This window comes from Trachemys scripta, chromosome 6 (genome assembly GCF_013100865.1).
Source record: "Trachemys scripta elegans isolate TJP31775 chromosome 6, CAS_Tse_1.0, whole genome shotgun sequence".
Lineage (NCBI taxonomy): Eukaryota > Metazoa > Chordata > Testudines > Emydidae > Trachemys > Trachemys scripta.
In genome coordinates, this window is record NC_048303.1 from 12,433,613 (window position 1) to 12,457,139 (window position 23,527).

Here is a 23,527-nt window from a genome sequence, read left to right on the forward strand (position 1 = left end):
ATTTCAGGTAGCAGAGGACTCTTTAATCTAGTAGACCGACACTTAACGTGGTCCAAAGGCTGGAAATTGAAGCTAGGGAAACTTAAACAAAGTGTAAACATTTGGAACAATTTACCTACGGCTGTGATAGATTCTTCATCATATGAAGTCTTCAGATCAGGATAGGATGTCTTTCTAAAAGATGTACTCTAGCTCAACCAAAAGTTATAGGCTTCATCTAGGAACCACTTGATGAAATTCTCTGGACTGTATTATGCAAGTGCTCAGACTTGATTATCATAACACTTCCTTCTGGCCTTAAAATGTCTGAAGCTATGATGCTTGCCTCGCTCACAGGCAGGTTGTGAGGCTAAATTCATTAATGTTCATAAAGACCTTTGCACTTCTGTACCGTCTCCCACGAGGATCTGGAAGTGGTGTTGTCACTATTGTAATGGCTACTAAAGTGAACTCTAATAACTTTTACTGAGGTGTTGGGAGAGAGGGAACTTTCAAAAGTGTAGTAGGTATGTCCTGTTGTTTTGCCAGTGTAACAAAGAACTGCTACATGCTCAGACATACTCTCTCCTCCCCAGTTGCATGCCACTTTCTGGTGGCCTCTCTCATGTGGTGATTCATTAGCTCTGAGGCAGAGACTGTAACTCAGAGGAGAAGATGGATTGTTATGGAAATATAAAGAGTGATTGTTACAGTGCTTTTACTGCCAGCCTGGGAAGTACTGTAGTGCATAAATAAAATATTTTTACTGCCTTTGGTGGTTATCATGGCTTCATAGATCCAAGAAAATAAATAATACTTTGCACTTATTTAGTGCCTTTCATCTAAGAACCTCAAAACTCTTTGTGAGCATCAGTGAAACCTCACAACACCCGTAGGATGAAAGTAAGTAAAATCCTCCCCATTTATCAGATGAGTAAACTGAGTCACAGGGAACACAGCACAGTCTAATGGATAGGGGATAAAATTGGGAGCCAGGAGCCTGGGTTCTAATCCCAGCTCTTTCATTAACTTGGCTGGGCAAATCACTTATTGTTTCCCCATCTGTAAAATGGGGATAATATGCCCCAATATGAGAGAGGTGTTGTACGGGTTAATTAATAATGGTAAAGCACCGTGAGGATGGAAAAATGCTTTTTAAGCACTAAGTATGTGATTTATTTATTGACTTACCTGTGCTAAAACAGTGAATAAATGGGGTGCCAGGAATAGAAGCCAGGAGTGTTCTGACTCTCACAGTGGGCTTGTTCTGATTTCTAGGCAACATGGTTTCTAGGCAACACAGTCTCCCTAACTAGTTATCCTAGATAGTAGGTTCTTTAACGAAGTTACAAGGGTGATAGGCTTTGTAGTATATAGCGGCTGCGGTTTGTGTATAAGGTAACTGATCACAGAAGCATACAGGGAGTATATTAGAGCACAAAGCATAGAGTATTGCTGTTCTCTGATGAACCCTAATATCAAAATGAAGTTGTGGGGATGGGACGTGGGCATGAAGCTGCACACGATGTGACATTTCTGCTGACTCCCACTCCAATGTCAGCTAAATTTTGCTCCTTATCTTTCCAAATAAATGTTGTAAATTTTTACCGCTGAGTTTAAAAAAAAAAAAGAGTGGATGGTTTATAATGGAAATAAAGCAGCACCCTTATCATAGTGGTACAAATGACATTTCAGTGGCATGAGTGCCTGAATTCACAGTAAATCAGATATCGGGTGCCGTTAATAATAATCCTTTAAGTTTACGTTGTATAACACCATTCATCTGAGAGTTTCAGATGGCTTCAGATTAACTAACCCCCGAGCTGCCCTGAGGTAGTTGTCATGATGCCTGTTTTACAGATCTTGCAAGCTGAGGGAGAGATGCTTTTATAAAGTTTAATCTGTGCTACTGATTTTCATGTTGTGTAGGACAGACAAGGAGCAATGCATGCAGCGTAGTTGTAGCCGTGTTGGTCCCAGGATATTAGAGAGACAAGGTGGGTGAGGTAATATCTTATACTGGACCAGTTTCTGTTGGTGAGAGAGACAAGCTTTCGAGCCACACAGAGCTCTTCTTCTACTTCAACCACCTTGTCTCTCTAAGGAGCAACGTGTAATTTACCCACATCCACACAGTGGGACTAGTACCCAGTACCCAGTTCTAACTATTTAAACATCTCTGCCTCATAGATCTCAGAATTCACAATCGCCTTTTTTTCCTCTTTTAACCAGGGTTATCATCCATTGCCACATGAGGCTGAAATTGCACACACCAAAAAACTATTCAGAAGGAGGAGAAACGACCGGAGGTAGGAGAGACCTGTCCAAAGCGTCTTTGACCTTCTGTTACTCATCCTGCATCTCCTCTCCCTGCCTCTTTGAATGTTTTTCAATGATATTATGTTTATCTGAAATATTTATGAAATGCAAAATACTACATTATGATACCAGGGCTCCACGGTCTGCACTGACTTCCCACTGGCTTCTGGGTGGAGTTTAAGGTGTTGGTTATGGCCTAATAAACCCCTAGATGTCCTGGGACCACCCGGACCTGACAGACTGCCCCCTCCCTGTACCATACTGTCTCAGCTGGTCTACCGAGCTGGATCCCCCTTTTTATGGAAGAGAGGAGGTGACTGGTGCGATGTTCTCTGTGGGGGTATTGAGTCTGCAGAACTTGTCCCCCCCTTGGTCTGAGAGAGTCTGAATTTGGTGTCTTTCTGGGCACACTGCAAAAGAATCAGTTTGAGAGGATTTTTGGAGAGGGCTGAGGGTGGGCTTCCTAGATAATGAAGGGCATGTCTATGCTGCAGTTAAATGCCCACAGCTGGCCCGTGACAATTGACTGAGGCTCGCAGGGCTCGGGCTGTGGGGCTGTAAAATTGTAAGGTAGAAGTTTGGGCTTGAGCCTAGGCTCTGGGACTTGCCCCCCTCCCCTTGTGGCGTCCCAAAGCTCAGGCTCCAGGCCTTAACACCTACACCGCAAGTTTACAGCTCCACAGCCCGAGCCCTGGGAATATAACTACAGTAAAGACATAACCAAAGGCGAATAGGTGGCTAGCTGGCTAGCCTGTGGAACCAGTCATTTTAAAGCTGCTGAGATTTAATGTAATTGTATTTATTGTATCATAATACTAGAGCACCTAAAGCCTTGGATAGGCATCATTATTTAATTTTATTTATATAGATTTAAAATAATAAATTAAATTTAATAATGAATAATTAAAATTAATAAATAATTAGTTTGCACAGTTACTAAAAACCAATCAGGAAATACAGGCGTTCATCTTAACTTGTTCATGTTGCACACACAGGTAGTATTTTCAATTCCTGGTTGTTGTTTTTTTGGTTCTGTTCTAGTCAGTATACGTGTTTATACTGACCTCTTTATTGTAGTACCCATCCTCTCTCCACAGGGAGAAGCGTGTGCACTATTAGAGAAGGCAAGGTCAAAGAAATGTGCCTTGTGCTTGAAACGGAAAGGGGTTAGGTTTGTGACGGTCCTTAGAACCTGGCGGAGTTCATTCCACAGTCTCGGATCAGGCCCGGGGAAAGTTCTGTCTCCTGAACAAACAAGCTTTACTCTTATTGTTGAGAGTTCCCACTGGGCCAGAGGAGCAAAGTTGTCAGCCGTGGTCTTCATCCTGGAGCTTTAGAGATATTCTTTTAGGTATCCTGGACCCAGGCTGTAGAGCGCTTTGAAGATAAAGACCAAGACCTTGAACTTGCTTAGAAAGACTGTGGAAAGCCGGCATAGAGAACGGAGGACAGGTGTGATGTGCTCACTGTAGCCTGTTTTGCTGAGGAGACGTGCTGCACCGTTCTGTACTAGCTGGAATTTCCTGTGTGCTGAAGGTTTTGTGCCCAGGTGTATCTCATTGCTGTAATGAAGCCAAGAGGTGACAAAGGTTTGAATAACTGAGGATGGTCATATCCTGTGTACGGTATAAAGTGTACACTGCGAAGGACACCTGCTGTACAAAGCTACTGAGTTAATCTTGTTATACGGTAGAAACCTGGGCCTGGATTTTCCAAAGTTATGTGTGAATACGAAGGAGAGGGGGTGGAGGTTGCCTGGTACTCACAGTGACCAGTGGGCAGAGGTCCCAAAAAAGCCAAAATTCAAGTTAAAATGGATCAAACCCGAATATTGGCTTTTTCAAAACCTGGGAATTTTTTGGAGAATGTTAGTAAATACCGAAAACGTAGGGCCTTGTGCATAACACAGGTCACAGAATTTCGGCCACTAATCCCTGCACTGAGCAGAATAACAAGTCATTGAAGTAGGGCACATATAACCATATGGCTGGGTCCCCCCAGCACAATCGTTGCTATGTGAGTGGGACCGAAATAAAATGGGCCTCTTTGAATCAGAATGTGGGCCTGATTTTCCTTCCGTTACACCTATGTAAATCAAGGGTAACTCTGCTAAAATCAATGAGGTTATGTCTGTGTACAACTGGTATGAGACGTGTGTGTGTGTGTGTGTGTGTGTGTGTGTGTGTGTGTGTGTGTGTGTATCTTTCTGAAGGCTTCTCGCAGCTCAGGACTCTTCTCTCTGGGTGGGAAACATTTAGCATTACTGCAAGTCTTCCCTGTTAAGGAAGCCTTTGAAATGGTGCTATTTCTGTGACCTGTACTTACAGCTGTTGGGCCAGATCCTCAGCTGGTGTAAACATGTGTAGCTCCATTTACCCAGTTGATGGTCTAGCGCAGGGATAGGAACTTTTTTTCTATTAGGGGCCACAGAAAAATTCAGTCGCGGGCCACACACAGCCCCGTGTGGGGGCGAGGCACAGAGGTTCGGGGCTTCCCTTAGGCTCCGGGGTGGGGCGAGAAATGAGGGGTTCAGGGTGCAGGAGGGAGCTCTGGGTTGGGGCAGTGGGTTCAGGATAGGGGTGCAGGCTTTGAAAGGGAATTAGGTTGCGGGAGGGAGTGCCGACCTTGGGCAGGGGGGTTGGGATGGAGGTGTAGGCTGTGGGCGGGGATTGGGATGTGGGAGGGGGCTCAGGGCTGGGGCCGGGGTGCAGAAGGGGTGAGGGATGTGGGCCCCGGCCGGGCACCGCTTACCTTAAGTGGCTCCCGGCCAGCAGCACAACGATGCTAAGGCAGGCTTTCCCCTGTCCTGCCCCTGCGCCGCTCCTGGAAGCGGACACAATGTGGCCAGGCGGCTGTGCGCGCTGCTTGCCCCCGCAGCTCCCATTGGCCACAGTTCCTGGCCAATGGGAGCTAAGGGGCGGCACTTGCGGGCGGGGGTAGGCACATACGGACTCTGAGCTTCCCTGATTGCTCGGGGCCGCTGGGACAGCCAAGCGACTGGCCTGGCACCCTAGCTTCCCCCTGCAGCGGGGTGAGCTGGTGCTCGTGGCTCCAGCCACGCGGGGTGGCGCCGAGGATCAGGGCTTAAGCAGGAGGCCAGATCTGGGCCAGAGGTTCAGGTTACCATTATAAACTGTCAACAAACAAGCATTTAGCTCCCCTGAGGACATTCTGCCCTCCTCCCCACAGATTACAAGAACAGATTGCAGAGGAAACTGCCTTGGGTTGATATTGGAAGATCACAGAGTGAGATAAAGTATAGCTAATATATGCAGACTAGTCCAAGGGTTTTGCAAAGGGACTGTGATAAATCTCCCAAGAGGCGATCTGGTAACCTGTGAATTACAAAGACATTCATAATGTATGTTGTTCATGCTAGAGCAACAGAGCCATGGACTATGTATGCTGAATTAGGACAAAAGCAAGGAATCCACTGAGACACTTTACATTTCAGTTGATAACGCAACATGGGAGTCAGATCAACTGGGGGGAGAGACAACAGTTCATTTCAGCCCTTTTAAAAAACAAATATGCCAAATGCTTGAAAGAGTGAGTGAACTCTCAAGTGCTGCCATCCTGTGACCCTCTGCAAAGTACAGCATCCCACAGTCTGGTAGCCACACAAGACTTTTCCGTTCGTGACCTTAGGGAATGAGATTATGATTCACAAGGGGTGTGATTTAGCCCATCCCCTCTAGTTCCTAATGCCTTGTCCCATCCCTTTTCCTGTCAGACTGAATCTGATTCTTCCCCCAATCTTTATAGAAAGAAGGCAACTTAGTAATAAGATTATTGCATTTATAGGACATGTTCTATAGTGCATCCCTTAAGACCGACACTTAAAAAGTGTATTAAGAACCTACTCGCTGGAGGACTACCCCGATACTAGCTGGTGGGAGTATAGGCTCAGGGAGGTGGGGTTTATTAGGAATTATTTCAGGCCAAACTGCTAGCCGCTCGTTGGACGGAAACCCTATTTCCTGGGAGGCAGGCAGTGCACTCTTGGGGAAATGATCCGATGGTGCGTAGAAATACCTAGATGGATTAGATTGGGGTAGGTTTTATGTTCACAATGCATGACTGGGGAGCCTGGAGTTCTGAGCTCCTTTCTCAGCTCTGCCATCAATTTACTGTTAACCTCGCTGAACCCCAATTTCCCCTCCTGCAAAGGGGATAATGCGTCCTGAACATGGGGACTGAGAAGTTCAGTCCTTCAGTGTTAGTAAAGCATCTGTGAGAGCTTCTGACGGACACTGCTCTAGAATTTGGAAAGAGCATTTTTAATCTTAATTTTAAAATGTTTGAAACAACTGCCTCAGACAGGGGAGGGCAAACTACAGGATTGCCAGCCCCGTTGCACAGCGGGGCTAAGGCAGGCTCCCTGCCTGCCCTGGCCCCTCGCTGCTCCCGGAAGTGGCCAGCACCACGTCCCTGCGGCCCCTGGCAGAGGGGGAGAGCTGTGTGCTGCTCTTGCCTGCAGGCACCGCCCCCTGCAGCTCCCATTGTTTGGGAACAGGGAACCGCAGCCAATGGGAGCTTTAGTGGTGGTGAGAGCAGCGTGAGAGCAGCGTGTGGCGGAGCTGCCTACCCCACCCCACCCCCAGAAGCCACTGCCAGGCATGCTGGCCACTTCAAGGAGCGGCGCGGGGCCAGGGCAGACAGGGAAGCTGAGCCCCCTAGCCCCCTGTCGCACCCCCCGCACCCCAACCCCCCGCCCTGAGCCCCTCCCGCCCCCCCCCCCCCCCCCCCCCCCCCCACCCCCCGCCCCGAGCCTTCAACCCCCTGCCCTGAGCCCCTCCTGCACCTCAACCCCCTGCCCTGAACCCCCTCCTGCATCTCAACCCCCTGCCCCAGCCTTACATTCATGGCCCTGCATACAATTTCCCCACCCAGATGTGGCCCTCAGGCCAAAAAGTTTGCCTACCCCTGACCTAAGAGGATGTGATGTCAGTACAAACTCCACACTAGCCCGGGAAGGGTTAATGAGCTGACGTGATCTCTGTCATCCCCATCTTGCTTCACCTGCAAGAGCTGTGAGGCCTGGAGGGGGCAGCTAAAAGGAGAGAGAACGCTGAATGGAAAGGAGACTGGGAGGGAGAGCAGTTTTTTGTGCTGGCTCCTGAAGGACAAGTTGCATAGCACCTGCGTGCAATATGCCTGGCTTATTGGTCATAGTCCCAGCCATAGACAACTAGATACTGGAGCATCCTTGTGTTTACTTTGTTACCTGGGCCTATCGTGTTCCCCCATTTGATCTGGAGTATTATGCTTACTGCTCTATTTGAGACCTGCTTACGGTCTGAATGGAACTACTGCGGTCGATGGGGGCCCCCTGAAGGGGATGACTGTCTTCAATAGGTTTGCCCCCTACTGGAGTTTATGCAGTAATTAGTCATGAGCGCAGAAGCAACATGGTCAAACGGAGGGCTGGGATCAAGTGAAGCTGAATCGATTCTCCCACCAAACATCTCTCAGCAAACTCTTTAGACTGAGAGACCTTGGATAATCCTCCAGACTTTGATGGCTGGCCGGCAACCCTCTCCCACTACATGGCTAGACTGGTGCTATCAGCTGCTTCTACACTCTGGAACCTTCTCACTTCACAGTGTATCGCAGAATATCATGGAAGTCTTTTCTGCCCATCATTTTAATGCTGCTTATGATGCCCCGAGAGAGCGCTCCCTCTATAAAATTGATTTGCAGGAAGTGGGGTCTCAAAATGGTTATTTTATGTGAAAAGCATGGTACAGTGGGAATTTTTTTTAAAAAATCTCATTTAATCAAACTGTTTATAGTTTAAATGTACAGGTTGTATTGGAACATAGAACTGGTTGCAAAGATACTCACACTTTATTACTGTTTCAGAGTAACAGCCGTGTTAGTCTGTATCCGCAAAAAGAAGAGCAGGAGTACTTGTGGCACCTTAGAGCACTCTGAGATAGACTCTATCTCCCCTTGTAAGTACTCTCACACTTCTTATCACACTGTCTGTACTCGGCTAGCTTGATTATCACTTCAAAAGTTTTTTTTCTCTTAATTAATTGGCCTCTCAGAGTTGGTAAGACAACTCCCACCTGTTTATGCTCTCTGTATGTGTGTATATATATCTCCTCATTATATGTTCCATTCTATATGCATCCGAAGAAGTGGGCTGTAGTCCACGAAAGCTTATGCTCTAATAAATTTGTTAATCTCTAAGGTGCCACAAGTACTCCTGCTCTTCTTTTTACTTTATTACTGTGTTATTATCTTATCATCCCCAGGCATTGTGTTGGTGGATATAAGATTCATTCCACTGGTGGTGTAGTTGCACTTGGTGGTATTAATATCTCTCTGCTGGACGACCACTAGAGGAGGCATTTTATTGCCAGTGAAACTGTTGGGAGCTCTGAGCCTCTGCATTAAACATTGTCCAGATACAGAAAGACCCAGCCTTGCAAAATCAAACCCACAGTCCCCTCCCAAACCCACCTGAGTCTGGCTTGTGAAAGTTGTCCGGGTCAGCTGAGAAAGCATTTCATGCCCATTCTGCCATTTCTTTTATTTTAATACAATGTAAAAGCTGTGTGACACGTACAACAGCTTTACCCTGGGGGCCTCAGAATGGGGCACACAGCCCCATTGGGTAAGTATGGCTAATTGGGGTGAGGAAGGTGGGCTGGATTTGCTCCATTAAACACCAACCATGTCTGCTTGCGCTGGTCAAAACATAAAATGAAGGCCAGGAGTTAACAGCCTCATAGACAGAAATAGAGAAGGCAGGACACCTTGGGAAGCTCAAAAGAAGGAATGATTTGTAATGCTTCGGTTGGATCATTTTGATGGGCGTCACAGTAGAAACAAAAGTCTGATGGCTTCAACCAAAATCAGATGAAACTGTCTCATTGACTTCAGTGAGCCCTTAAAGAAGGACTTGGAAGCGGGGACAGTGTCAGCGCTGGATTAACTCTCCTGTGGGCCCGGGGCTATTAGATTTTGTGGGGCCCCTGTGTACAAGTCTTTTCCTAATTTAAAAGAAAACAATCACAGTTATGGCATCAAGGCTATTAACGCTATACTAAACTTGCCTTTTAATTAACATAAAGCCCGTTCTGTGGTTACATTTCAGTCTTAAAACATGTAGAATACAGTTAGTTCAAAATAGCCTACTTCTTATCTTAGGTCAGCTGTTACATTAGTTTCTTTCTGGGAGGGAGTTTGGGTGCAGGAGGGGTGAGGGGTGCAGGCTGTGGGAGGGAGTTTGGTACAGGAGGGGATTCTGACCTGGAACAGGGAGTTGGGTGCAGGAGGGGGTGCAGGGTCTGGGAGGGAATTTGGTTCAGGAGGGGATTCTGACCTGGAACAGGGAGTTGGGTGCAGGGTCTGGGAGGGAATTTGGTTCAGGAGGGGATTCTGACCTGGGGTAGGGGGTTGGGGTGCAGGCTCCGGCCGGGAGGCACTTACCACAGGTGGCTCCTGGCTGGCGGCGCAGCAGGGCTCAGACAGGCTGCCTGCCTGCCGTGGCCCCACGCCGCTCCTGGAAGTGGCCCGCTGCTGGCACGTCTCTGCGTACCCCTGGGGGGAGGGGGACAGTGTGTCTCCGTGTGCAGCCAAGGCCCGCAAGCGCCACCCCTGCAACTCCCGTTGGCCAGTTCTCGGCCGATGGGAGCTGCGTGGTGACGTGCCAGCAGCCGACCGTCTCTGGGAACGGCGTGGGGCCACAACATGCAGCCAGCCTGACTGAGCCCTGCTGCGCCGGGGCCCCCCTTAGCCGGGGCCCCCCTTAGCTGCAGCCCCTAAAGCCCCTGTGTTAATCTGGCCCTGGACAGTGGTGGCTTTGGGAATTGGAACATGTAAGAGGAAAAGTGGAAAAAAGAGTCTGTTAGAAATGAGCATGGATCCACAGCCCTGGCATGAGCCGCTTTGTTTTTTGGTTGTCTGGTTTAAATTCTGCTCTTATCTGTGTGAATTTCAGTCCTCTTGAGAGTGACTAGCACCTGCTAGAGCCAGGCATATTGCATGCAGGTGCTATGCAACTTCCCTCCGCTCTGACTGGCATGCTGCCTGCTGTTCCTGTCTGCCGCCTGCCTTGCTTGAGCAAAGATGACAAATTATGTGGTGGGGGTTTTTCTGTCATGTTGATAAATGACCGTTAGGAGGAAGTTATCAAACTTGTACTTGGAATTCTAAGTCCAGTTTTGAACTCTGGACACAATGGATTAATGTTTATTTCACAAATCCAAGGATTCTCCTGGCCCCACTATGCAGGATATTTTTAGCCTTCAAGGTTGTTTTTTTATAGGGGGAGCTGATAGCAACCCATATATAGACTTTGTCTAACACTATTATAAAAGATTCTTGCAGCCTTTTTTTGAGAAGCTCTTACTCCTCCATTAATTGCAGCTATGAAATTTGGCAGAGACAAAGCCCTAGGACGAGCAATATGACTCTCTTTTTTTTTTGTCCCAGGTAGTATCATTCAGGTTTGGCAGAGTTACAACCTGTTTAAAAATTATCATTTTCTTTCTCTTACTTGCATTCCTTAGGAAAATATTGTCAGTGTGCCAAACTAGTAACTGGACATTACAACTTGTCAAAAACATTATCAAAAAATGGGGGGAAGAGGGGGGTTGATAACAAATACACTTATTTTCATAGAAAAAAATACATTTTTCTCAAAATCTTTCATTTTCAACTCCATTTGGAACAGAATTTTCAAAATGTTGACATTTTTGGAAAAAGTCCTCTTTCTCCCACTTTTTAAAAGTATAGCTCTCTCTCTTTTGTTTCTCCAGAGAAGAATGGTGGCAAAAGGTGAAAATACTTTTCTCTCTGCTTTCTCAGTTTTTTTAAAAGTTGGGAAATGCCATATTTATGGTTGTCTCTCCTCCTTGTGCATCCGTCACAGTCTTTAATAACGTGGTCTCACGCTGTTTTTTCCACAGAATCCTGCCTCTTTCAATGCACAGGATGGATACACAGGGGAGCAGGATTAAGGTTGCACAGGCAACCTTAGAACTGGCATTGACTTTGTGACCTAAAGAACGTTCTTTTAACATGGGTAGTGGTTGTGTTTCTACATAATATAGATCTATGTTGTGGTAACATCTAGAGGCCTTAGAGTTCTATTGTGCTACATGTTGTAGGAACAAACTATGAATGACAGTCCCTGCCCCAAAGAGCTTACAATCTAAATAGAACTTACAGATAAAAGTAGGAGAGAAGTATTGTTCTTCCCATTTTACAGGTGGGGAAATTTTTCTTAGGTACCATTTTTATTGCCTTTTTTCCTCTCTGGTTTTAGATTCACAAAACTGTCATGTCAATGGAAGAGTATGGAAGGGGAGAAAGTTCTGCCATTGATTTCAGTGGAAGCGGGAATTGGACTCTTAAATGTGATTTGATATCCCAAATGATAAACTAGAATGGTTATTACATGCTGGACATGACTTGCCTGGGGGATGCAGTTTTGCATCCTCAGAGGCAACTGTACACGAGGAAGGTTTGCCGTCGGAGCAGGGCGGATGGTAGTACTGGAGCTGCCTTCACCAGGATGGGGCAGCGTTAAACTGCATCTGGGGGTCCAGAGGATGGAGGCCACCTGGAAAGATGGGCCAAATCGGCACATCTGTCAGGTGCCCTAGTCTCTGATCTCCCCAACACTTCAAAGCCCTCTCATGGGGCAGAGATTGTAGGCTGACTTGGTGTCGCTGAATTTGGCCCATTATTTTTCAAAAATCTTTGAAGGCACCATTTATTATTTAAGAAACAAACCAAACAATTGCAAGTCAGCAGGCGTGTTTCTTTGGTTGCATAACGCATTCTGGGGCAGCAGAGCAGGGACAGCCAAACAAATGTATGTAAGGCTGACTTTCAGTAGTTTGTGCTGCCCCTCTTAGCCTAGCCTTGCATGAAAATTTGATCACCCCAAACAGCATATCTAGTTGTCTACCCATATCGTGATGATGATGATGATGACAATTTAAAGACTAACGCTGGGTTTATTTTATTCGTCTATTTAAAAATAAATTAGTCAGCAGGTGAATGCAATTTCAGCCTGGCTCTCAGGTGCACTCAGTATAACATCCACTCTTGAGTCTGCAGATCACCCTGTCAGATTTGCCCACTACAAAAGGTGGTAAAAGTCTATCAAAGTTGAAATCCTTCCTACTTTCCCTCCATCTCTCCCCCTTGTAGTCTGCCATCCCAGCATCTTCTCTACAGAAGAGCTTCTCAGGGAACTACCACTTGCATCTCTGTGGAACTGAACAAGTGGGGGCACGGTGGGGATAGCATTGATTTCATGGAGGAGAATGGTCTATCTTTTCTCAGTGATTTCCCTCACAGTAGGGACGGGGCTAAGGCAACAGAGTTAATGTCAGATACTTGGTCTACTGGGTTAATGGAGCACTGAGCTAATTCTATGTCACTGGACCAGATGAGTAGGAGCACATTTTTAATGATGAACCATGAAGAGTACTGGGGAGTTTTTAAATAATGAGTGTTTTCTTATATTCATTAGCTCTGCCAGGTACCCCACTAGTTATTTTGGGGGCTTCTCAGTAAATTGATTTTAGCTATTTGTTCTAGTGCTTCTAGTCGTAAAATCCACAGTGGCATCTGTCAGGGTTTGAAATGTTTCTGGATGTCCATCCTCCTTGCAGTCTGTTTGAATAATAATGCACAGCTTTTATTTGGGATGATGAAATTAAGTGGAGGAAACTGGTTCTTCAGGACAGATTCTGTTTAACAGAGAGATTTTACTTTTTGTTTTGGCATCTAATTAATTTAAAAAAAAAAGTTGTAGTGAGAGAAATACTCCTGTATTGCTGAGTAAGAACTCCCATTTAATGTAATCCATCTGGGCACATTGGTTGGCCAGGATTTTGTGCTGCACATAGAAGCCTTAGCAGACATCTTTGCTGGGCACTAGCATAGGAGTTGAAAGACCTTGGTTCAGTTCCCTGTTCTGCCACAGACTTCTTGTGTGACCTTGGTCAAGTCACTTAATTTCTCTTTGCCTCAGTTCCTCATCTGTAAAATGGGGATAAATGAAGTTGGACGGCACAAGCAGCAGCACATTACCCATAAGTGTGAATATGCAGAGCCACTTAAAGAAGACTAGCACTGCCCTGCCAGACAGGGGTGTTGTGAAGATAAATAAATCAAAGACCATGAGGTGCTCAGGTACCCCAGTAATGGGTGTCATGTAAGTCATGTAGATAGACCTGAATGCCATTATTCATTACTGCTGGTGGGCTTCATACACTGTGGCTATGGCTACACTGGCGCTTTCCAGCGCTGCAACTTTCTCGCTCAGGGGTGTGAAAAAACACCCCCCTGAGCGCAGCACGTTACAGCGCTGTAAAGCGCCAGTGTAAACAGTGTCGCAGCGCTGGGAGCCGCACTCCCAGTGCTGTAAGCTAATCCCCTCGGGGAGGTGGAGTACCTGCAGCACTGGGAGAGCTCTCTCCCAGCACTGGCGCCGCGACCACACTCGCACTTCAAAGCGCTCCCGCGGCAGCGCTTTGGCGTTTCGAGTGTAGCCATGCCCTTAAAAGGAGACTGACAGACTTGTGCTTTGCCTTTCCTATGGTGAAAGGAGAATGGAGCTGATGGGGGTTGTGGGACAGTGGTTTAGAGTTCTTGAAGCCAGGATCTATCTCCAAAACCGGCTGTGCTTTGTTTTTATTTGATGGCAAAAGAATGCTCTATCACTTCAGCCTCTGCATTGACTAGGAGGTTCAGAAACTCTGCAGCAAATGAGAAGCTGCAGGTGTGGGGGCAACTGTCTCCCTCACTGATGGCAATTGTACAGACGCGGGCACCACGTTTTGAAAAATGAATGAGCTTTAAAGATCGGACACGAAAGCAACTGTGTTTAACTGGAAAGCAACTAATCACCTCTTCCCAAAAGGCTTCTGCTTCTTTTCTGAATAAAAGCTTTGAACTCTTTGCTCTTCATCTGATGCTCGTTAATGTCCTCTTTCCCCGGCATTCCTTGGAAACAAGCTGCAGAATGCTAAGTAGCTCTGTTGGTTAACAATCCGTTCCTGCTGTCCATTTAGCCCCTCTGGGTATCAAGGCAGCCAGAGATTCAAGTGGCTGGTGCAGTCCTAGCAGTAGCTGCAGAGGACAGATCTAGCTCTCCGGAGCAGGACTTTACATGCTGGTTGCCAGGCCTCACGCACAAGATTCATCCATCTTGTCATGTATGCCCTGCATTTTTATATCTTATCCAAATGTTCCTTTAGAAGTGGCAAAGTTGCAGTTAGACGGTAATACAACAGATACCAGAGTGGCCAAACAGTGCTGCCATAAGGATCTCAAATAGCAGCCTCTGGATGATCAGAAAATCCTATAGTTTCTAATGACTCTGGTATTTCAGTAAGGAGTGGGAGTGATGTGATTTTTTTTTTAATTTCCCTGTAGCTTTTCAGTGCCTAAAGTAGCCATCCTGAATAACAATTGCTTTTTGATAACTGAATTACAGAAACGTCCCTAACTTTCTAACTTTTCCCTTATACCGTCCCAATGTGTTTCCTGTGGCTAACTTGGCTTTACACTTAAATGATCAAGTTAAACCTGTCTGAATTTAATTAAAAATAAAAATCAGACCTTGGGGGAAAAACATCCCCTTTCCCACAAGAGCCCCAGGTGGCTGTCAGAAAGTGTTTCCTCATTCTGAAACACGAGTGATTTGTAAGCTGCTGCTGACCCACTTTCTTTGTGTCCACTTTGGTAGCAGGGTTGTTTGGGGTGAAGAAAGAGTGTGTGTGTGTGTGTGTGTGTGTGTGTGTGTGTGTGTGTGTACACTATGAACAGCCATGCAACTCTGTTCCAAAAGTACAAAGCCCAGTTAAATAATCATTATAGAACGTGTTCTGATTAGCCTCTGCAGAGCCTGACCAGAATTCACACACAAGTGACGGGGCCTGATCCAAAGACCCTTGAAATCAGTGGGCTTTGAGTCAGCTGTGAATGTCTGAGATCCTTCATCAGTTCTGGTGAAGAGAGTAAGAGCTCTAACATATTTCTATTTCAGACTTTTACAGACCCTGGGGGACACTAAACTGCCTGCAATGATTAGCTCAAATGATTACACTGCTTTTCCTCTTGTGGCAAACTCCCTTTGTAAAGTATTTTCAATAGCGGCACCGCGAGGGACATTATTCCTGAACTGTTTCCTTTTGAAATACCATCAGGGGCACTAGATCAATTTACTGTACAATAAATATTACAGGAAGCGCCATTCGCACCATAATACGGTAGAGGCAAAAATTAGTAAGTACTGGGCAGCTGCAGGGGAGGGGACTTAAGCAAAAGTTGAGCTGTGAGTGTGTGGAAAACAAAGGGGCTGGAACGGTTAGTGGCGAAAGTTAGATACAGACAACCTAGAAAGGCGCAGAGAAGGAGCACTAGGCCTGGGTGGTGGAAAGCGGAAACTTACTTGAGGGATTGCAAGATGATGACAATGCATAGTGAAAACAGGTTTCTCTTTTTTCACTGTCTGCTAATACAAGGTCATGGTGGTCGCCCAATAAAATTAATGACAGAGTAAATTAAAAACTATGAAAAGGAAATGCTTCTTCACACATCAGATATTTACTCTGTTTGTTATGCTGCCACAGGAGGACACCGAGACAGATACTGCAGCTGGATTTATGAAGAGGCTGCATCATTTTGTAACCAATAATCACATTTGTTGTGCTCGAGGGAACATAGGAGTAATCATTTCTTATATTCCAGGGCTAAGCTGGCTGTAGCAAGGATCAGGAATGAGTCTTCCTTCCCTACACCCGTGCAGCACTGCACATTTTTTTCTCCCTTCCTTCTAAGTATCAGGTGTAGGCTACTGCCAGAGGCAATACTGGATTTGAGGAACTACCGATCCAGCTTGGTATGGCAGATCACCTGTTCGTAGTGTAATGAAAGGCAGCCTGGAACAATAAGGCGGACAGATGCTTAGTGGTCACAAATGGAGATGTGTCTAGAGCAATGAACAGGCAAAAAGAAGCTATCCTGGGAAGCTGCAAACATGTATGTCTTTCAATAAACAGTTGATTGAAAAGAACACACTAGAAGGCATAAGAATATTAAGATCTTTCTGTGAGGAAGAAGGCAATCTGCTCCTTGCTCTAGCACTGCAGTGAGCCCAAACCTATGGATTTACTATGGCAAATTCAAATAGGTTTGTTTGCATGGATCTAATCCCCATTCCCACTGACCCGCTTCTCCTGGCTCCAGCATTAGTGTTCATTTTAAAGTGTATTAATAAGAATAATTTGTGATGTTCCAAGTTTTGCATCTTATCAACGATTTCCATATGGAATCTGATCAATTTTCAAGCCAAGAAATTATTATTTTTCTAATTGCCAGTAGCGACACTTAGCCTGAGATCTGTACATAAGTTGTATTCTTATTGCCTGCTAAATCACCATCCAGGGTAAAAGATTCCATGATGAGAACTTAGCTGATAATTTTGTGGTGGTTCCTAACGTACAATAGAATCTAGCTTGCTCTTCCAGAGGGCATAGACTCTGTATGGCTAGCAGATGTAAAATGTTATCAATGAAAGGAGCAGAAATGACTAGAAGTCACGCTGGCACAGATGTGTTGTGCAAGGGAATGCCCAGTTTAAAGTCATTTTGCCAACACTAAAGAGAGTTTAAAGAGCTTTCTATCCTGAACATAAGAACAGCCACACTGGGTCAGACCAAAGGTCCATCTAGCCCAGTATCCTGTCTTCTGACAGTGGCCAATGCCAGGTGCCCAGAGGGAATGAACAGAACAGGTAATCATCAAGTGATCCATTCTGTGACACGTAGAAAATGTACCTTTATAAACATTTGTGGGCTCTGTGAAATTACATCCATAAAATGGTAGCAGAATTAATGTGATACAAGGTGAAAAAACAGACCCTTTTGCTTGATCAGCCAGATGTGTTGGGTTTCCAGCCATTCACCCGACTGTGTGGGTGAATGTTACTGTTCAGTGGCTATTATTTTTCCCTAAACCCAGTCCACCCCATTCTATCCCTAGTTGAGGTGGTGGTATGAAAGGGGTTAACAGGTTTTCATTTAAGAAAATCAAATCCTTTCCTTTCATTGTTTGCTTTTTTTAATACCAAGAGCCCATGGAAGCAAAGAGCCCAGTGTGTTTCACAGCTGGCTGGGTTATCACCTCTGTGCTTAAAGTGACCTTGTCATTACATAAAAACTGTACAACTCAAGACTTTTTATTCAGCTTTTTTGTGACCTTGGTGATTGTAGTGCTTCTTGTCCTTTAGACTAAATTCAGCCCAAGTTGCCAAGCTGCAGATATACTTTATGACATCAGGACTCTCTTGCAGGTTGTTTTTCTCTGTCTCTGCTGCTGGTTGAAAGGTTTGCATACAACTTGCAAAATACTGTACTATGTAGAAATCTCAATTGATACATAATGGTGTGTTGGATAAACTCAGGGTTTTATGATAACATTTTATGGAGAGTAAAATGATTACAATAAACAATCCAGGGCTTAAAATTGTTTTTTTTTTTCCACAATCCTGCTTTCATGCATGCATACAATTGATTTAATTATTTAAGAAGAGGTATTGTTCTTTGAGTATGTGTCAATGTGGATCCCGGTATAAGGTTGCAGTCGCTTCAGGCACACGAGATCGGATTCTTTTTACTGGTAGTGTCCTTTGGGGTCTCACATGGGCCCTGAGCGGCCTCGTGCTTCTGTGCAAGGGCATGACGGGCAGAACAGCCATGACCCTCCCTCAGTTCCCATTTACCCCTGTGGCAGTGAGATGGAGCCTCATGGTGTCCCACCCACCATTGCTACAGAGCATCAATCTCATCCTTTTTCAACAGGTTTTCTTCACTAATCTTCACCCTGTTTATTCTTTATTTTCTTAATTTGGATATTCCTGCTGTATAATGGGACGAGGCATTTACCACCTGGTAGACTCCAAACTCTTAAGGTTTAAACCCTGCCCAACCTGTGATAGGTTCACCCCCCCGCCCCCGCAGTTGTTGGACATAAGCAATACCTATTTTGTGTGGGGGGAGAACCACATCCCCAATTAGTGCTAGGTGTGTAAAGCCTTGTTGAGGACTGGCAAATCAAGGGATGCATGGCAGAAGCTACATCTGCTTGAGCAATTGATGTGCGTCACCTGTGATCTGGAGGAGACATCCATTTCCAAAGAACTGAAAGGGACATCGTCAGTAAGTACCCCTTTGAACAGACATCACATCCAGCAGGTCAGCAGTGAAAGAAAGCCAAGGAAGAATTAGCACTGGCCAGGTCAACAGTGACCACCTCAACACTGGGTTTTCAGCATCCGCTGACAGACTTGGCATTGATAACTATCATCGCCAGCACTGGCTCCCCAACACAAGTGGGAGACTGAGAGGCAGGGCTGAGCGGAGCCCAAGCATGGCTCCGAACATCAAGAGACACTGTGCTACAGGGAAGAGAAGAGGCATCATTCTTGCAAGGACAGAGCTTCTAAGACTGAAGTGATGGTCAGTAAGTCAGCTCAGGGACCAGTGCTGACCACCGTGCCAAGTATGGGACCAAGATCTACTCTCACCGAACAAGATTCAAGATTCATCTCCAGAGACATGGAATCCTAGAAATGTAGGGCTGGAAGGGACCTCGAGAGATCATCAAATCCAGCCCCTTGTGCTGAAGCAAGACCAAATAAATCTAGACCATCACTGATAGGTGTTTGTCTAACCTGTTTTTTAAAACCTCCAATGATAGGAATTCCACAGCCTTCCTTGGTAACCTACTCCAGTACTTAGCTATCCTTATAGTTAAAAAGTTTTTCCTAATATGTAACCTAAACCTCCCTTGCTGCAGATTAAGCCCACTACTTCTTGTCCTTCCTTCAGTGGACATACAGAACAATTGATCACAGTTCTCTTTATAATACACTTAACATATTTGAAGACTGTTATCAGGTCCCCCCATAGTCTTCTTTTCTCAAGACTAAACATATTCCATGTTTTTAACCTTTTCTGATAGGCCATGGTTTCTAAAGCTTTTATTTTGTTTTGTTGCTCTCCTGTGCACCCTCTCCAATTTGACCACATCTTTCCTAAAATGTGGTGCTGGGTATTGGACACTGCACTCCAGCTGAGGCCTCACCATTGCTGGGTAGAAGAGAACAGTTACCTCCTGTGTCTTATTACTGGGATATTACATGGTTCTCTGCTCCAGGCCAATGGGAGCTGCTGGAAGCGGCGGCCAGTACGTCCCTCGGCCCACACCGCTTCCAGCAGCTCCCAATGGTGTGGAGCAGCGAACTGCAGCCACTGGGAGCCGCGATTGGCCGAACCTGCGGACGCGGCAGGTAAACAAACCAGCCCGGCCCGCCAGGGGCTTTCCCTGCACAAGCGGCGGAACAAGTTTGGGAACCACTGCCCCAGAGTATTAGCTTTTTTTGCAACAGCATCACATTGTTGACTCACAATTTGTGATCCACTAGAACCCCCAGATCCTTTTCAGCAGTACTTCTGCTAACCAGTTTTTCCTCATTTTGTAGGTGCGCATTTGATTTTTCCTGGGGCACTTTGCATTTGTCTTTACTGACTTTCATGTTGTTGATTTCAGACCTGTTCTCCAATTTATCAAGATCATTTTGAATTCTAGGCCTGCCCCCCAAAGTGCATGCAACCCCTCCCAGCTTGGTGTTTATAACATTGCTCTCCACTCTGTTATCCAAGTCATTAATAAGACCCAGGACAGCCTCCGGGGGACCCCAAGAGGTTACGTCCTCCCAGTTTGGCAGCGATTTACTGGCAACTACTCTCTTGAGTATGGTGTTCAAACCAGTTGTGCACCCACTTATGGTAATTTCATCTAGATCATATTTCCCTAGTTTGCTTATTAGAATGCCATGTCAAAAGCTTTACTAAAATCAAGATCTATCACATCTACAGGTTCTCCCCATCTGCTTCGCCAGTCACCCTGTCAAAGAAGGAAATTCAGTTGGTTTTGTTCATGGCAGATCCTTTCTGGCTATTCTATATAACTAGCACCGGAAACAGAGCAATGCCCAGCGCCAGAACCAGGCCTGAGACATTACCCTGCAGCACCACCATTCAAAGAGAATTGCTCCTCTTCACGGTTGTCAGAGTCTCCCTGTCAGTGAGCAGGTATGCCTCTCCTCAGCCTTTTGAGGGCAACCCTAGAGCTAGTACCAGAGATGTTTCTCACAGCACTCCATGGCAAAAGAACTGCAAGTGGTATTGGATCAGCCAGTCACAACCTGGCTGCTACCGAGAGAACATGCTGCCCTGGTTATACTGAGGGATCTCAGGTGTCCCGCATCAGATCCCCACCCAGTAGGTCCAGCAAGAGGAGGAGAGCAGGTTCCCCAGAGGCATCTAGGCCCAAGTCACTGATACTAGAACCCATCACTGGCACCCAGGAGCTGGGAGGAACAGAACAACAGCATCGCCAGTCGCCACCAAAAGAATCGTTGTCATCACCTGGTGAGGCAGTTCTACCAGCCCCCTCCCTGGCAGTTGGCGATTTTATAGCTTTTCTGGATCACCTACCATGCATCGCAGAGACCTAGTGTGACCCTAAGACCTCCTTAATGCCAAATGGCAAAGGGTTCACTATTCTGTAACTGCAACGCCTGTCAGGCCTGACAAACTCACTACACCTAATGCATTGCCTCCATAGTATTTATCTCGAAATAGTGTTGTGTAAGGTATCAAATAAAAGCTTATATCACACTGGTCATCATAAGCATTGGGAGATGTATGTACAGGTGTCGTGCAAGAAGTTGTGTACACACACTAAAAATATGTTTAAACTATGTAACCAGGAAGCATTGATAAACAAGTTTTCGCCAGGCAAAGGTATGTTGATTTACCTGCCTGCCAAGAGCTCTGATGTAAAGTGAACAGGATAAATCGAACACAGTGGGCGTTCGTTTGCATTTGAAGTCAATAGGAATAGCAAATTAACAAGAGGATGAGAAAAGCAATATGGCGCCAGCACTCCAAAGAGCAAACAGCAGGAATACATTTCAGAGGTTTACTGGATTACAAGAAGGAGGCGAAAAGACATTGTGTTTATCCATCACTGAGGGAACAAAAATGACAGCGTTTTTTGTATCCAGAAAAGCTAGATCCTGGCCTGGGGGTGGTGATGCTGAGAGGTTGCCTTGGATGAGAAACTTGTCTGAGACAAAGATTTTAGCCTGCTAAAGTTGTGTTTAGTCTCTTAGAAGCATGTTACACTTTTGTTTTGTTCGTAACCAATCCTATTTCCACCATCCTTACTCAGAATCAATTAAAACTCACCCTCTGCTAATAAATTTCTCTTCGTTGTATCATAAGTAGATCTCAGTGCTGCAATGTTAAGCAAAGAGTGAATTCTTAGTTGAATCAAACAAGCTGGTGTGTACATTGTCTCTTTGGAAGTCGCAATCTTGGTCATTTATGTGAGTATCCAATGACAGGGGCTGGATGCTCCAGGGGAAAGTTCTTCCGGGGGCTCAGGAACTAGGGTGCAGCAAGAGTTACCTGCAGGGCAAAGTTAAGGGGTGGCAGAGTCCTGAGAAATGTGTCTGGGGTGGCTAACAGACTGGGGAGACAGGGAGCTGTCACACAGTGTAGAACCCACAAATTTCTTTCTCACTGAGGCAGAGGGGTTACACGATGACCATTGTTGTTGGTGACCTGAGAAAGTGTCACACCTAAATACCAAAACACCGGTCATACAAGAGAAATAAACACTTTGATATTTTGACTGCATCATCCCCAGCCTGGATAGTTCTCCCCAGCAATGAGGACATGCTAGAACTACCCGAGGCACTCTGGGAAACCTTGGCCACCGTCCAACCCCTTCTAAACAGGTAGCAAAGTGTTATCAGATGATCCTGTGAAGTTCCAAGCGCTTTTTCTCCCACACAAACCCTGGATCATTAAAGCAGTCCAGCAGAAAGAGAAATTTACAAAAGGGTTGCCTAAGGGCAAGGCTCCCAAAGAACTACGCTTCGTCAGGTGCAAGTTTACTTGTCTGTCTTTTTGCAACTCCAGGGAGTTGTTTGACAAATATAATTTCCTGACCTGCGAAAGGATGACTCCCTTCCTGTCAAAAGTGCCACAAGACAGTAGGGAGGAATTAACAGAGATTTTAAAAGGCCAAATTGTCCCCAGAACAGCCCTCCAAGCAGCCCCAGATGCTTCCAGCACAGCCCCGAGATCAGTGGCCATGAGGTGGGCCTCTTGATTGTTAGCATCTGGAATGGTGAGAGAGGTCCAAGACGCTATCCAGGACCTCCCATTTGAGGGGATGGAGCTCTTCAACAAGACAATGGATGAAGCACTCCACTCTTTCCATTCCATTGCCCCGCCGAGGTCACTGGAGACTTCTACACCAACCCCTTACTGGAAGCCGTACAAATACAGCCCCAACAGAGACAACAGGGCTCATTCTTATTCCCAGCCAGCCAGCGAATCCACTGCAGTAGCGATCATGATACTCAAGCAGGCACCAGTCGTCGGCCTCCTTCATCATCCATCAACCAAATGGCAGATTTGACGGGCGTGTCAGAGCCACAGTAGAGTCGAGCAGCAGCCACATTTGGGAGCTGTTTTGCCCTGTTCTATCGGGTTGGTCTTATACTATCTCAGGCAAATGGGTGTTGGATATAGCTGCCCACAGCCATCCCACTCACTTCCCTGTTCCTCTTCAGGGACCTTTCTCATAATTGTAGCACTTTCATCTATGGTTTTAAAACAACACCTTGCAGAGATAGATAACACTGCAGGGTACAGAGAAGAAAATTGAGGACCAGAGAAGTTACATGAGTTGCCCAAGATCTCACTGTGCATAAGTGGCATGACCAGGAACAGAATCCACCTCTCCTGATTCACAGGCTTCTGCTTGCTCTAGCCACTGCTAAAGTTGGAGAACAAGATCTGGAATGTGAAATACAGAACTCCAGGGTGGTGTGCAGGGCCGGCTTTAGGCCGATTCAGCCGATTTGGCTGAATTGGGCCCCGCGCCAAGAGGGCCCCGCGCTGCAGCTGTTCACCCCGCCCACTTCCCCCTCCTCCCCAGCCCTGCACGCCCAGCCCCCTCCCCTGCTTCCCGCGAATCAGAGATTCGCAGGAAGTCTGAGACTAAGCAGCAGGGGCGGGCCGGCCGGCAGCACGAGGTAAGCTGGGGTGGGGGCGGGAGAAGGGCTCTGGGGAGGCGCGGCCCGTTCCCGCAGGCCCCAGCACGGCCC

At 46.2% G+C, this 23,527-nt stretch overlaps 1 long non-coding RNA gene across 1 annotated transcript in view; it reads left to right on the top strand.

The window, feature by feature from the left end:
- LOC117878953 overlaps positions 1-2,307 on the top strand; it is a 51,493-nt gene extending 49,186 nt beyond the window's left edge. The window contains exon 3 of the long non-coding RNA XR_004646148.1: positions 2,212-2,307. This is a non-coding gene — a long non-coding RNA (uncharacterized LOC117878953). The remainder of the gene's footprint in view (positions 1-2,211) is intronic.
- The last annotated feature ends 21,220 nt before the right edge of the window (positions 2,308-23,527 follow it).